The 12,781-nt window shown below is 40.7% G+C and overlaps 1 protein-coding gene across 3 annotated transcripts in view; it reads left to right on the top strand.

Annotated features, from left to right (window-relative positions):
* NT5C2 (5'-nucleotidase, cytosolic II) overlaps nt 1–12,781 on the top strand; it is a 149,434-nt gene that overhangs the window by 43,067 nt on the left and 93,586 nt on the right. For 2 of the 3 annotated variants that reach the window (XM_045438762.1, XM_045438759.1), the window contains exon 1: nt 5,321–5,400. The exons of the other annotated variant lie outside the window; for it this stretch is intronic. The gene's annotated coding sequence lies outside the window, so the exon portion shown is untranslated. Of the gene's footprint in view, nt 1–5,320; nt 5,401–12,781 lie in introns of those variants that run through there. 3 annotated transcript variants of the gene reach the window in all.

Below are 12,781 nucleotides of genomic sequence, written 5' to 3'. Positions count from 1 at the left end.
TGAGACGATTGGTTGATTACATTCCATTCATTTAAACTGCAGAGCTGATCCGTGCAACTCCTCCACTTTATGGCCTCAATTACTCTCCAACACACTTAGGGTAAGATAATCATTTATCTGGTCTACGGTGCCCTGCAAGGTCTGATCCTGCCTCTTTCCAGGTCCTTTTTTTTTTTTTTTTTTTTTTTTTTTTGCCACTTTCTCCTTTTCTCTCTGCCTTTTCTCTCTAGGCTTCAGATCATTTTATACATACACAGGTTCATCCCTACTTTCAGGCCTTTGTATCTACTGGTCCCTCTTTCAGGAATCCTCACTCCTCCAAGCAAGCCCCTCTCTCTTTTTAGTTGAAGTCCTACTCATCCTTCAGGTCTCAGGTGAGATGTTATTTCCTTAGGGAAAGATTCCTTCCTGACCCTCTCCCTACCCCAAAACCTAGCCCCTATTTTGTTTTCCCTCATCGCATCTTTTACTTTTCCTGCATATCACTTCCCTAAAATTGTGATAAAATAATTATTCATTTAAAGCTCATCTTTCCAAGCAGTCAGAAACCTCCTGCAGAAACCCACGTCTCTATTGATCAGTATTAGGAACAGAGTAGAAGCTCACTGCATGTTTTTGAATAAATGTAGGTCCTTCTAAGTCTTACATGGATGTCCCATCTCTCAAATTGGACTAGAAATAGACATTTCTAGCTAGACTAAACATTTTATGGTTGTCTTCTTCCATAATGCCTGTGCTGGCACTTATCATGGTAAGTGCTGATCCTATGCTATTAGATAAAGAAGGATGAAAAACAGAGGAGACAAATGAGGTGGCTGATTGGATCTAAGATTGAACACTTCCTGGGACAAAGAGTTTTGGGCAGCAGGAGGTTGTTTCTCGGCCCCAGGCCAGGGTGTTAAGCAATGTTTGCATTTCTCTGAGAGTTTCTACCAAGGAGCAGAAAACTGATGAGTAACCTGTGAATGCTGCTTACGTTCTGGTTGACTCAGACTTTTATGGTATTCTGGGGAAAATAGTATTAATCAGAGGGGTGGGACAGCCATGTGGGTGCTGGGCAGGAAGTTTGGTGAGAGGCCATCCAAGGCCACGGTAGAATGGCCTCTCTTTTTAAGCACTCACTGCCCAGGCCCTTCAGCCCATGCCAAGTTAGAGATCACAAGTAAGCCACTTAAGGCTCCTTTGCTTCCTCAGGCTCCCCACTCTTCTGTTAGAAGGTTCAGTTCTTTCATACTTGGTATGGCTTGTCTTACTCCAGAAGGAGTCATAAGGCCAAATGTCCTTTTCCTTTCTTCTGCAATTAAAAAAAATAATAATTTCTGCTTACAAAAACAATACATGAATACACTTATCTTCAGAAACAGTAAAACTAAATTAAACTCCCCTTGAACTTTACCCCCAATCTTGGCCCCTTACCCCATCTTTAGAGATAGAGATAGCTTTTTTTTTTTTAAGAGAGAATTTTTTTTAAGTTTATTTATTTATTTTGAGACACACACACACACACACACACACACACACACACACACAAGTGGGGGAGGAGCAGAATCCTAAGAGGGAGCGAATCCCAAGCAGGCTCTGCGCTGTCAGCACAGAACCCAACGTGGGGCTCTACCTCATGAACTGTGAGATCATGACCTGAACGGAACTCAAGAGTCTGATGCTTAACTGACAGCCACCCAGGCACCCCTAGAGATAACTTCTGATGAGTTTGGCATGTAGCCTTATAACCTGTTTTAAAAATATTTTACAAATTTAATGTGTGATTGTCTTAGTTTGGGGTGCTATAATAGTATACCAGTCACTTAGTAGCCTATAAAATTCCTCACAGTTCTAGAGGCTGGGAAGTCCAAGAGCAAGGCACCAGCAGATTTGGTGAAGGCTTGTTTCCTGGTTCAGAGACAGCTGTCTTCTTACTTTGTCCTTACAGAGCAGAGAAGGTAGGAAGTTTTCTGGGGTCTCTTTTATAAGGGCACTCATTCCATTTATGAGGACTCTGCCCTCATGACCTAATTACCTTTCAATGGCCCCACCTTTACACACCATCACATTAGGCATTAGGTTTCATCATCTGAATTTAGAAGGGGATACAAACATTGTCTATAGCAGTGTTGATAAGAGATAATGGTATTTATGTCTATTTTAACATTTTATTTTGAAAATAATTTTAGTTTACAGGAGAGTTGCAAAGTGTTTTAACATTTTATTTTGAAATAATTTTAGATATACAGAAGAGTTGCAAAGATCTTAACAGAAAGTTCCAGTATACCTTCACTCAGCCTCTCCTAATGTTAACAGGTTCCATAACTCTGGTTTAATGGTCAAAACTAAGAAATTAACACTGGTACAATATACTATTAAATTATAAACTTTGTTAAAACTTTACCAGTTTTTCCACTAATGTGTTTTTATGGTTCCAGGATCCAACATTGCATTTAGTTTTCTCTTTAGCTTCCTCCAACCTGTGACAGTTCTCAGTCTTTCCTTGACTTCCATGACCCTAACACTTTTTTTTTTTAAGGCTTCCATTTTTTTTAAGTTCATTTATTTATTTACTTTTAAGTAATCTCTGCACCCAACATGGGGCTCGAACTCTTGACCCCGAGATTAAGAGTTACATGCTCTCCCAACTGAGCCAGCCAGGCACCCCAACCTTAATCCTTTTGAATAGTCCAGGTCAGGTATTTTGTAGAATATCCCTTGATTTGGGTTTGTCTGATGATTTTTCATAATTAGACTGAAGTTATCCATTTTGAGGAAGATTTTTTAAAAATATCAATATAATATACATATTATATATCATGCTGCAACTTGCTGCTTACATTCAGCTATATGATTTTGAGATAAATCTATATTAACATATAGATCAAGGTCACTTCTTTTAAATCCTCTATAGAATTCCATTATGAGCATTCTACATTTTATTTAGCCACTCCCCTAATGATGGGCATTAAGGCTGATTCCACATTTTCTTTCTTGAAATTTAATTTTAAAAAAATTTTAAAAGTTTATTTAACTTTAAATATTTTTTATTGTTTTAAAGTTTATTTAACTTTATTTATGTAACTTTAAATATTTTTTATTTTTTAAGTTTATTTAACTTTTTTCTGTTAGCACAGAGCCTGATGTAGGGCTGGATCTCATGAACAGTAAAATCATGACCTGAGCTGAAATCAAAAGTTGGACGCTCAACTGACTGAGCCACCCCAGCACCCTCACATTTTCTTTTTTAACAATATCATAGTAATTATCCTTATACACACCTCCATATTACATACAGTTAGATAAGTAGAAGTGGTATTGCTGAGACATGGATTTAATAGATGTTGTTCCGTTGCCCTCTAAAGTGGAGGTGCCAATTTATATTCTTTTGATATTATGAAGATTGAAAATTGTTGCCAATCTCAGTTTTAATTTCCATTTCCTTGGTTACCAGTGAGATAGTATTTTTTTGTGTGTTTGTTAGCAATTTGTATTTTCTGTGAACTGCCTATTTATATTATTTGCCCATTTTTCCAGTAGATTTTTCTTCTTATTGATTTGTTAAGAATCCTTTGTATGTTCCAGATACAAATCCTTTGTTTTATATATTACAGATTTTTTCTTAGTCAGTTATGTTTTAAGTTTGTTTCCCAATTTTTAAAGTTATTACATGTCTCTGATTTTTAAAATTACTTGTTCTAATTTTTTTTGGAAACACAGTTCTCGATTATAAAAGTAGTATAAACAATGTAGAAAACCTGGGAAATTTATGGAAAAGTATAAAGAAGAAAAGAAACCACCCTGAGTAACATACTTATATATTTCCTTTTAGTTTGTGTGTGTTTGTGTGTGTGCACTTTTTCTTGCTGTTGGATTTTATATACATATATATATGTGTGTGTGTGTATATGCATATATACATATATATATGCATATACACACACACACATACATATATGCATGCATTTTATTTGCTCAGTGGGATGGTCTTTAGACAGAAACCCTGACCTTTTTCCAAAAACACTTGGTTTAAAGATGGTATTAGATGAACTTCCAACTCCTATTCCTTTTTCTCACATAATCCTGAAAAATCTAGTAGGTGAGAGGTCCAAGGCCTGTCCTCAGCTGACGTGAATTGAAGTTGGCTCAAAAACCGCCAGAGAGGCAAAAAAAAAAATGCTCCAGCAGAGCAGTTATTTAAAAGTCTTGAAGGTTTTAGTTGATGGCAAGCGCAATGAGTCAATAGTGCGGAAGCCAAGAATTTCACTGTGTGAATGGAAGGCAGTAAGTCCTATAAGGAGGAAGTTAGGGGACTGCTTTGCTCTGATGGTACTACAAACATTTGATTCCGTTTTGGGTGATATACTCTACAGGAGCCACATTCAAACCTACTAGGTTCATGAGGAGAATGAGGACAAAGACCTTCCCTCCCCCAGTAAAGGGAGATACTGGTCCAGAACAAAAGAAGACCTTGGGCAGAAATCTTCAAGTATCTGAAAAGTAGAAGTCAAAGAGAGATTAGACCGGTTTGTTCTCTGAGGCTCCCAAGGGATAGGACTTGGGCCAGAAAGTAGAGGCTTCAGAAACACTTTATTACCGTTGTCAGCGCTGCTGAGGAATGCATTGCTCTGGAAATAGTGGGCTTTCTGTCCACTATTGGGGTCTTCTTTAGAATTGGTGGTGGGTCAATACGAACATTTATTGAGTGCTGTGTGCCAGGACTGTGCTAAGCACCTTCCCTCTACTATTTCATCCTGTAACACCTGTACGTACTATTGTTATCTGTTCCTGTATTATAGATGAGGGAACTAGGTAGTGAGGTCAGGTAATTTGCCCAAGGTCACACAATTTGTAAGCGGTGGAACTGGAATTCCAGCCTGTTCTGACAAACTCCAAAGCTAGTGCTTTTAATTGTTAATGGGATTCAAGGGTGCTATGGGGGTCTGGACCAGAGTGGCTTTGAGGTCCATTCGACCAGAAGATTCTGTGACTGGGAAAAAGGGTACCCCATCCCTCTAAGGAAAAGCGTTGGAGGGTTGGCCAAGGCTAGGTAGCCCCGGGCCTTGCTGAGGGGCGGGGCACAAGGCCAAGGGATGCAGACCTAAAAGACATGTAAGGATTGTCAACACGCGTTACCCCACAGCTCGGCAACAACTGATGTTCTGTTGTTTGTGGATCTAGCAAACCTGAGCGCTAGAGCCCGAGGCGCGCGCGCCAGCATCGCGGCTCCTCTCTGCCAGAGCAGCTAGGGAGCGTCTTGGCGACCGGGTTATGCGGCGGAGCTGGGGAAAGAACAGCGCGCCGGTCCCTGGCAGGGCGCGAGCTGGGGGCGGTGCCAGGGCGGCGGGGGCGGGGAAGGCGCGCGCCGAGGCGTCTGCGGCAGTTGCGCGCTGGGATTGCTGCCGTGCGGTGGGGCCGGTGAGTGCGGCTGGACCCGCGGGAGGGCGGGGAGGGAGCGGGCGAGCGAGCCAGCAAGCACGCGAGGGAGGGTGCGTGTCCGAGCGCGCGACTTGGGACCGGGGACCGGGGGCCAGCGCCTGCCCCTGCCCCACCCGGGCCGCTGCGCCCCTCCCAGCGCTCGCCTGCGTGTCTGAGGGCTCGGCGCCCGCGTCCCCGAACGGCGTTCCCACCCCCCCCGCAGCTCGCCCCTGCCTCAGATTGGCCCCTACCTCCGCGTCGCGGCGACGCCCCCAGCCTCACGTCACGCCCGCGCCATTGTTTCCATGCCTTCGGCTCGTCGGGACTCGCCTTACTCTCGGAGCGCGGCCCTTCGTTTCCTCAGAGCCAGCTTCGTCGTGTCACGTCCTGTTCCCCCGCTTTCCTCACGCTGGTGGCAGCCCCCACCCCGCCTCAGGCGGATACCTCTTTACTCAGTTCTGCTTCTTTTTCCGGCCGACGCCGGCTTTCGCCGTCCTCGCCAGAGGCCAGCGTTTCCGCCCTCTTGACGGGCCTCAACCCCTGCGCTTTCGGGGTGGACCCCAGGGAGCTAGCGGACAGCTGTGGAAGGAGGCGAGGTTGACAGCGTTTTAGCAAGACCCGCCGGAAATTGCCAGCTTGATAGCCCACATGCCAGTTCTGTCCTTGCAGTGCTTCTTGGAAAGCTCACCGCGAATCGCAAACCGCCGCAAAAACCATGCTCCTTCTTTCCAAAGGGCTCCCAAGTCCGGGGTCAGCTGTCCGGTGGCGGTCCGTGTCTTTCCTTTTCTGGGGATCCCTGAAGCTGGTGATAGTCGAGAGGGGAGATGCACATCAGAGGCCTGAACCATTAGTCGTTAAGCATAACGTTTGGGGGGTTTGACGTCAGTAGGCCTCAGCTTTTAAAGGCAGTCGGTAGAGCTTGGTGTCAGATTTGGTTTTTTCCAGTGCGGTCGGCCCCGTTAGGTTTGAGGGATGTATGGCAAAGTACAGTGCTCTGCAGTGACTAGTCACTTTATAGGGTTGTTTGTGTCCGGATGCAGAGAGGTTCTTGGTTGAACTCTACTTGTTTCATAATGGCTGGACACTGTTCATTTTGCCTCTTCAGAGAACAGGTGCAATTTCTGCTAACTAACTTGAAGGAAGGAATGTTGAAACAGTACCATTTACCGTGGAAACTTAATGTGATTTAGGTCTTCTTGAAATTTACTAGGACATTTTTCTTTCCTAATTTAAGTTTTTTAAAGTAGGCTCCACGCCCAAAGTGGGGTTTTTACTCAAAACCCTGAGATCAAGAGTCACTTGCTCTCCCACTGAGCCAGCTAGGCTCCCCTACTGAGACACTTTTCAGCAATGGTTAGAATTTATCTAGATGAAGACGTCCAGGCCTGTAGAGGTTAAGTTCCAAAGGACGCAGCTAGTCAGTAATTAAAATGAGAACTCCATAGGCCAATGCTAGCACACACAGACTTTATTTCTGAAATTCATTTCTTTTGCAATGTAAGCCACTACAATTTCGGCTTTTATAGGTTGCTGCATTTACTGTCATTAACCTAGAATTTAGTAATCAGTCTGTAAAATGAGAGGGCTGAAGGAGCTGTTTTGCAAGGTTTTGGTCAGTTCCACGATTTGATTCCATGTATGAAAATTTGTAATTAGCTACAAGTTTCCAAAAGTTTGTAATTGTGGGGAGATTTATGTAGAGAGGTATTATGTATCTGCAAGCCTTACTACTGACATCAGGTGTATCTTCCTAAAGGAAACCAGTTGACAGTGGGATGTTAGGAGGAGGGATGTTCATTCATCTGTCTCTCTAGGCTGTTTCTGCTGTTTCATGGGGGAAAGAAAGCACTCATAACATGTTTATTTTAATACATCTTTTCATTGCTCTTAACAAAAAGCTTAATTCAGTGAAATACTGAGGAACAAAAAACAAACCCCAACCTTTTCATACTATTTATGACTGTGTTCTTTTCCAGTTCCTCATCTAAGCATTGTTTTTATGTAGTTTATTATTTTTTTAGTTTTTTAACGTTTTATTTATTTTTGAGAGACAGAGACAGAGTGTGAGCAGGGTAGGGGAAGAGAGAAAGGGAGACACAGAATCCGAAGCAGGTTCCAGGCTCAGAGCTGTCAGCACAGAGCCTGACTTGGTGCTCAAACTCACCAGCCATGAGATGATGACCTGAGCTGAAGTCCGGTGCTTAACTGGCTGAGCCACCCAGGCGCCCCCTGTTTTTATGTAGTTTAAATTACTATGTACGTATTTTTTTAAAGCTTATTTATTTTGAGAGAGACAGAGACCCCGAGAATGGGGGAGGGGTAGACAGAGAGAGGGAGAGAAAGAATCCCAAGCAGGCTCTACACTGCCAGTGCAGAGCCTGATACAGGGCTTGAACCCATGAAACTGTGAGATCATGATCTGAGCTGAAACCAAGAGTCAGTTGCTTAACTGAGTGAGCCACCCACACGTCCCTGTACATACTGCTTTTAATTTTGCATTTACCCATATTTCTGAGATGGCCGTGTATCTGAAGAATTCATCTACTTTTCATTTGTAGAGGCTCTATAACATGCTTTTATAGCAAGTAGTCAACACTGCCCGGCATATAGTCTCTCAGTAAATTTTTGTTGAAGGAATGTAGTATTTTGAACCACTTAACATCTATGAAAACAAAATGTTAAATATCACAGGGCATATGTGAAGTGACATTTGAGCAATAAAGGCAGTCAGTGCTTTGAGCCAGTAAACAGCATCACATATGTTTGAGGGCCTAGTTTTTGGAGTCTGGGTTTGAGACCTGGCTTGCAACTTACCATCTCTGCAACCTTGGAAAACAGCCTCACTCAGTTTCTCTCACCACCAAAAAGGAGAAAATAGAACAAATTTCACAGGGTTGTGTGGGTTAAATGGGATAATTCCATTGAAGCAATATTAGCATACATTAAATTCTCTATAAATGTCAGCTGTTACTGTTTATTGTTGAAAGTGGGAAGATTACTGCATGTTTGTGGGATCAGGGAATAGATAAAGATGGTGACACAAGAGTAAGAAGATGCAAAAGTGGATGTAGTGAGGGTTTAATGAATAGGTTGCTCTCACTAAAAGTGGTAGAGTAATAGTATGAGGTAAGGCTGGAGAGAGAATTTCTGGTAAGCTGTTTTATAAGATATGCTACATGGGTTTCTTGCAATAGAGCAGAATTAATGAAATAAGCTAACCTTTTTTTTTTTTTTTTTTTTTAATTTTTTTTTTTTCAACGTTTATTTATTTTTGGGACAGAGAGAGACAGAGCATGAACGGGGGAGGGGCAGAGAAAGAGGGAGACACAGAATCGGAAACAGGCTCCAGGCTCTGAGCCATCAGCCCAGAGCCTGACGCGGGGCTCGAACTCAGGGACCGCAAGATCGTGACCTGGCTGAAGTCGGACGCTTAACCGACTGCGCCACCCAGGCGCCCCAAGCTAACCTTTTTTAATGAGTGGTTGGTGTTCGCTTTGTTTTTTAGGTTCAGACCAAAAAAAGTTCTTTGCTTTAAGGAAGTTGATTACAGATTGTTACAGATTGCCAAATTCCTTGTCATTTGAAACAGCATATCTTATATATGACTTTTGACATTTGGTTGCGTTTTGTGATTGGTTAGCAGAGCTTATGGTGGCTGTCCTTCATTTGTTCCTTCCTTTCTTCCTCTTTCCCTCTTTTTTCTTTTTTAAAGTTTATTTATTTATTTTGAGAGAGAGAGAGAGACACAGCACGTGAATGGGTGAGGGGCAGAGAGAGAGGGAGAGAGCGAATATCAAGCAGGCTCTATACTGCCAGTGCAGAGCCTGACATGGGGCTAGAACCCACGACTGTGATATCATGACCTGAGCTGAAGTCAAGAGTCGGATGCTTAACTCACTGAGCTACCCACGTGCCCCCTCCTTCTTTCTCTCTTAAATGGAAAACAACTTATTAGCAAGCCCCCCCCCCCCAAAAAAAAACCCTAGTAAAAATGGCAAAATTGCCAGCAGAGCAGAAAAACTGCCCTCTTTTTGGGTAGAGCACAGAACCAGAAGGTTTAAATTGACTTGGAGAGCGCTGAATTATTTGTTCCTACCTTTTGTGTGTATCTTGATTGGGAAGCAATATCAAGAGTGTAAGATGGAAAAGCCTGCTATGTCAGGATCTGCTTGGAAAGAGAAAACTGAAGTCTGAGACCTGAAACTTAATGGATAAAACAAACAAAAACAAAAATATATGGTTTGTTGGGAATTAGTATGTTTCCATTTCAGACGTCCAGTGGCATATATGTTTTAAAAGCTCCTTGGTTCAGTTTAATGGGGTTTCTTTAATGTTAAAATTTATTTTAAAATATGAAATACTTTTATATTTCAAATGTTTTTAAACATACAGAAAAGCATGTAATGATTACCTGTAGGCCATCATATTTACTTTGTGTAGTTTTCTCTCTTTTTTTAGTTTATTTAGAGAGCAGGTGTGAGAGAGCAGGGGAGGGACAGAGAGAGAGGGAGAGAGAATCCCAAGCAAGCTCTGAGCTGTCAGCATGGAGCCCGATGTGGGGCTTGAATTCCTGAGCCATGAGATCATGACCTGAGCCAAAACCAAGAATCTGACACCTAACTGATTGAGCCACCCATACACCCCTGTATATTTTTTTTTCCTATTTTCTAATTGTGTGTTTTCTTTTTTCAATATAAATTTTTCAAAGGGATAAAACTACAGATACAGCTGAGGCGTGTATGTATCCTTGTTGATCCTGTTTTCCTCTCTTGCCTTCTCTTGCCCACTTCTAAAGGTAAAGATGGTCATGAATTCAGTAATTATCATTCCCGTTATGTTTTTTTTTACTTTTACTAATATGTATATATCCGTAAAAGTACATATACTCTTATGTTATACATATGATTCTGCAGCATGGTTTTTTTGTTCAGCATTGTTTTTGGTATGTGTGCATGTGGATACATAAGTCTTTATTAGTTCATTTTAGTTGACCTATAGTATTGCATTATATGAATAAACCAGTTTGTGGATTTTTAGGTATTTCTGAATTTTTTTTGAAGTGAAGTTTAATTTTATTGAATAGTGTATAATACAGCTTTTTAATCATAAAGTATAATGAGAATTCCACCATGAACCTGTCACCTTTGGTATTTCTTCAAGTGAATAAATCCATAATTTCTACACAGTATCACTTTAAAACAATAAATCTCGATTCCTGTTTAGAATAAAGCAAGAACCTAGCTATGCGACCTAAAGTTTATAGCAAAACAATAAAATATTATCTTTCTTTATTTATTTTTATTAATTATTTTTTTAAATTTACATCCAAGTTAGTTAACACATAATGTAATAATGATTTCAGGAGTAGAATTTAGTGCTTCATCACTTACATGTTAACACCCAGTGTTCATTCATCCCAACAAATGTCCTCTTTAATGCTCCTTGCCCATTTAGCCATCTTCCCACCCAGAACGCTCCCCAGCAACCTCTAGTTTGTTCTCTGTATTTAAGATTTTTTTGCTATTATTAATGAAGCATAAACATTCTTGGATTGTCATCTTATTTACATATGTGAGAATTCTAAGCTTAGGGAAATCTTAGGTTGTAGAGTATGAAGATCTTCAACTTTGTTAGATAATGCCAAATTATTTTCCAGAATACTAAATCCAAAATCTTAGCAGATTGTGGGAGTTCCCAGTTTGCAATATCCTTACACTGATATTGTTTAGAGGTTTAAATTTTAAAACAAATAAAATTTCATTTTAATTTGCCTTTCCCTGATTATAAGTGAGATTGAGCTTCTTTACATCCATTTATTATAAGGTTTCCTTTTCTGTGAATTGCTGTTTATAGATTTCTCTTGGCTTGTTTACTTTTCCATCATTAGTTCCTAGCTCTCTTTATTTACTAATCCTTTCTCATTTGTGGTGTTGCAAATACCTTCTTCTCAGTGTTTAATCTCTTTTCCTGTGCAGAAATTTTAAATTTTTATTCCAACTTTTTATTTGCAATAAATTTCAATATAGAAAAGTACAATAATGTTCAATGAATTTGTCTTTCATTTGGATTCACCAGTTAACATTATGCCACGTTTTTTCATTTATACATTTTTTCCTGAACGTTTTGTTTTTTAATGTTTATTTATTTTGAGAGAGAGAGAGCAGGGGAGGGGCAGAGAGGGAGAGAATCCAAGCAGACTCTGTCAGCGCAGAGCCCAATGTGGGGCCGGATGTGGGACCCAATGCGGGGCTTGATCTCGTGAACTGTGAGATCATGACACTTAACCAAGTGAGACAGTCAGGTGCTCCCTGAACCATTTAAAAGTAAGTCGCAGACATCATGACACTTCATTCCTCAAATGATCTACTTGAATACCCTGAAAACAAAGATGTCCCGTAAAACTACACATTTAACATGGAGGTAGCATTATTATCTAATATATGGCGGATATTAAAAATTTCACAGGAAAAAATAGTTTCAGAGCGGTTCCAATAATGACCTTTATAGTATTCTTCAACCTAATTCATTGGTGCCCAGATCTAAGATCACGAATTAATTGCATTTAGTTGCCATGTCCCTTTAATTATTTTTAATCCACTGCAGGTTCCCAGCTTTTTGTTTGTTTTCTAAACATTGATGTATTTGAAGAGTCCAGGCCAGTTGTTTTGTAGAACAAAGCTGTAATAAAAGTTAGGTGAATGTGTTCTCTCAGAGTATCTTCTTATACTGTACTCACCCTTCTTGTGATGACATGAGGTGATAAAGTTGCCCACAAGATGAGATGAAGTGAATGGCATAGGCATTGTGAAGTAACCTTAAGCTACTATTGATCTTCCGACTATGACAGAAGGAGGATCATCTGCTTCTGGAGCTTGCAGTTGACACCAGATAACTGAAACCACGGAAAGGAAAACCACTTAATAAAGGGAGACCACTGTACTACATTGTGCAGAGGCTGCAAATATTAAACATCATGGGCTCTAGCATTATAAATAATTATTAAGCACTATGTGTCAGCTGGTGTTCTTAGCACCTTGCACTTATTAATGTATTGAATCCTTGTTCCAAATCTGGCCATTTTGAAGTGGAGGAAAGAAACTGAAGTGATTGTGTAATTTGCTCAGTCATAGAGCTAGTTAAATTAGTGTTGGAGGCAGATTTTGAATCCAGATGTTGTGGCTCTAGAATGTATGCTCTTCATCATAAGTAGAATTCTGTGATGTTGGTGAAATTATTTAACTTCCCAATGCTGTTTTCTTCTTTGTATAATGAAGATAATAGCACCTAACTCATAGGGTGGTTGTGAGAAGTCAGATGAAATATGTATAGTGCTTAGAATAATACATGAAAAAATGTGAATGCTTAGTAAATGTTAGCTGTT

This window comes from Leopardus geoffroyi, chromosome D2 (assembly GCF_018350155.1).
Source record: "Leopardus geoffroyi isolate Oge1 chromosome D2, O.geoffroyi_Oge1_pat1.0, whole genome shotgun sequence".
Taxonomy (NCBI): domain Eukaryota; kingdom Metazoa; phylum Chordata; class Mammalia; order Carnivora; family Felidae; genus Leopardus; species Leopardus geoffroyi.
This window is presented reverse-complemented; position numbering and strand designations above follow the sequence as displayed.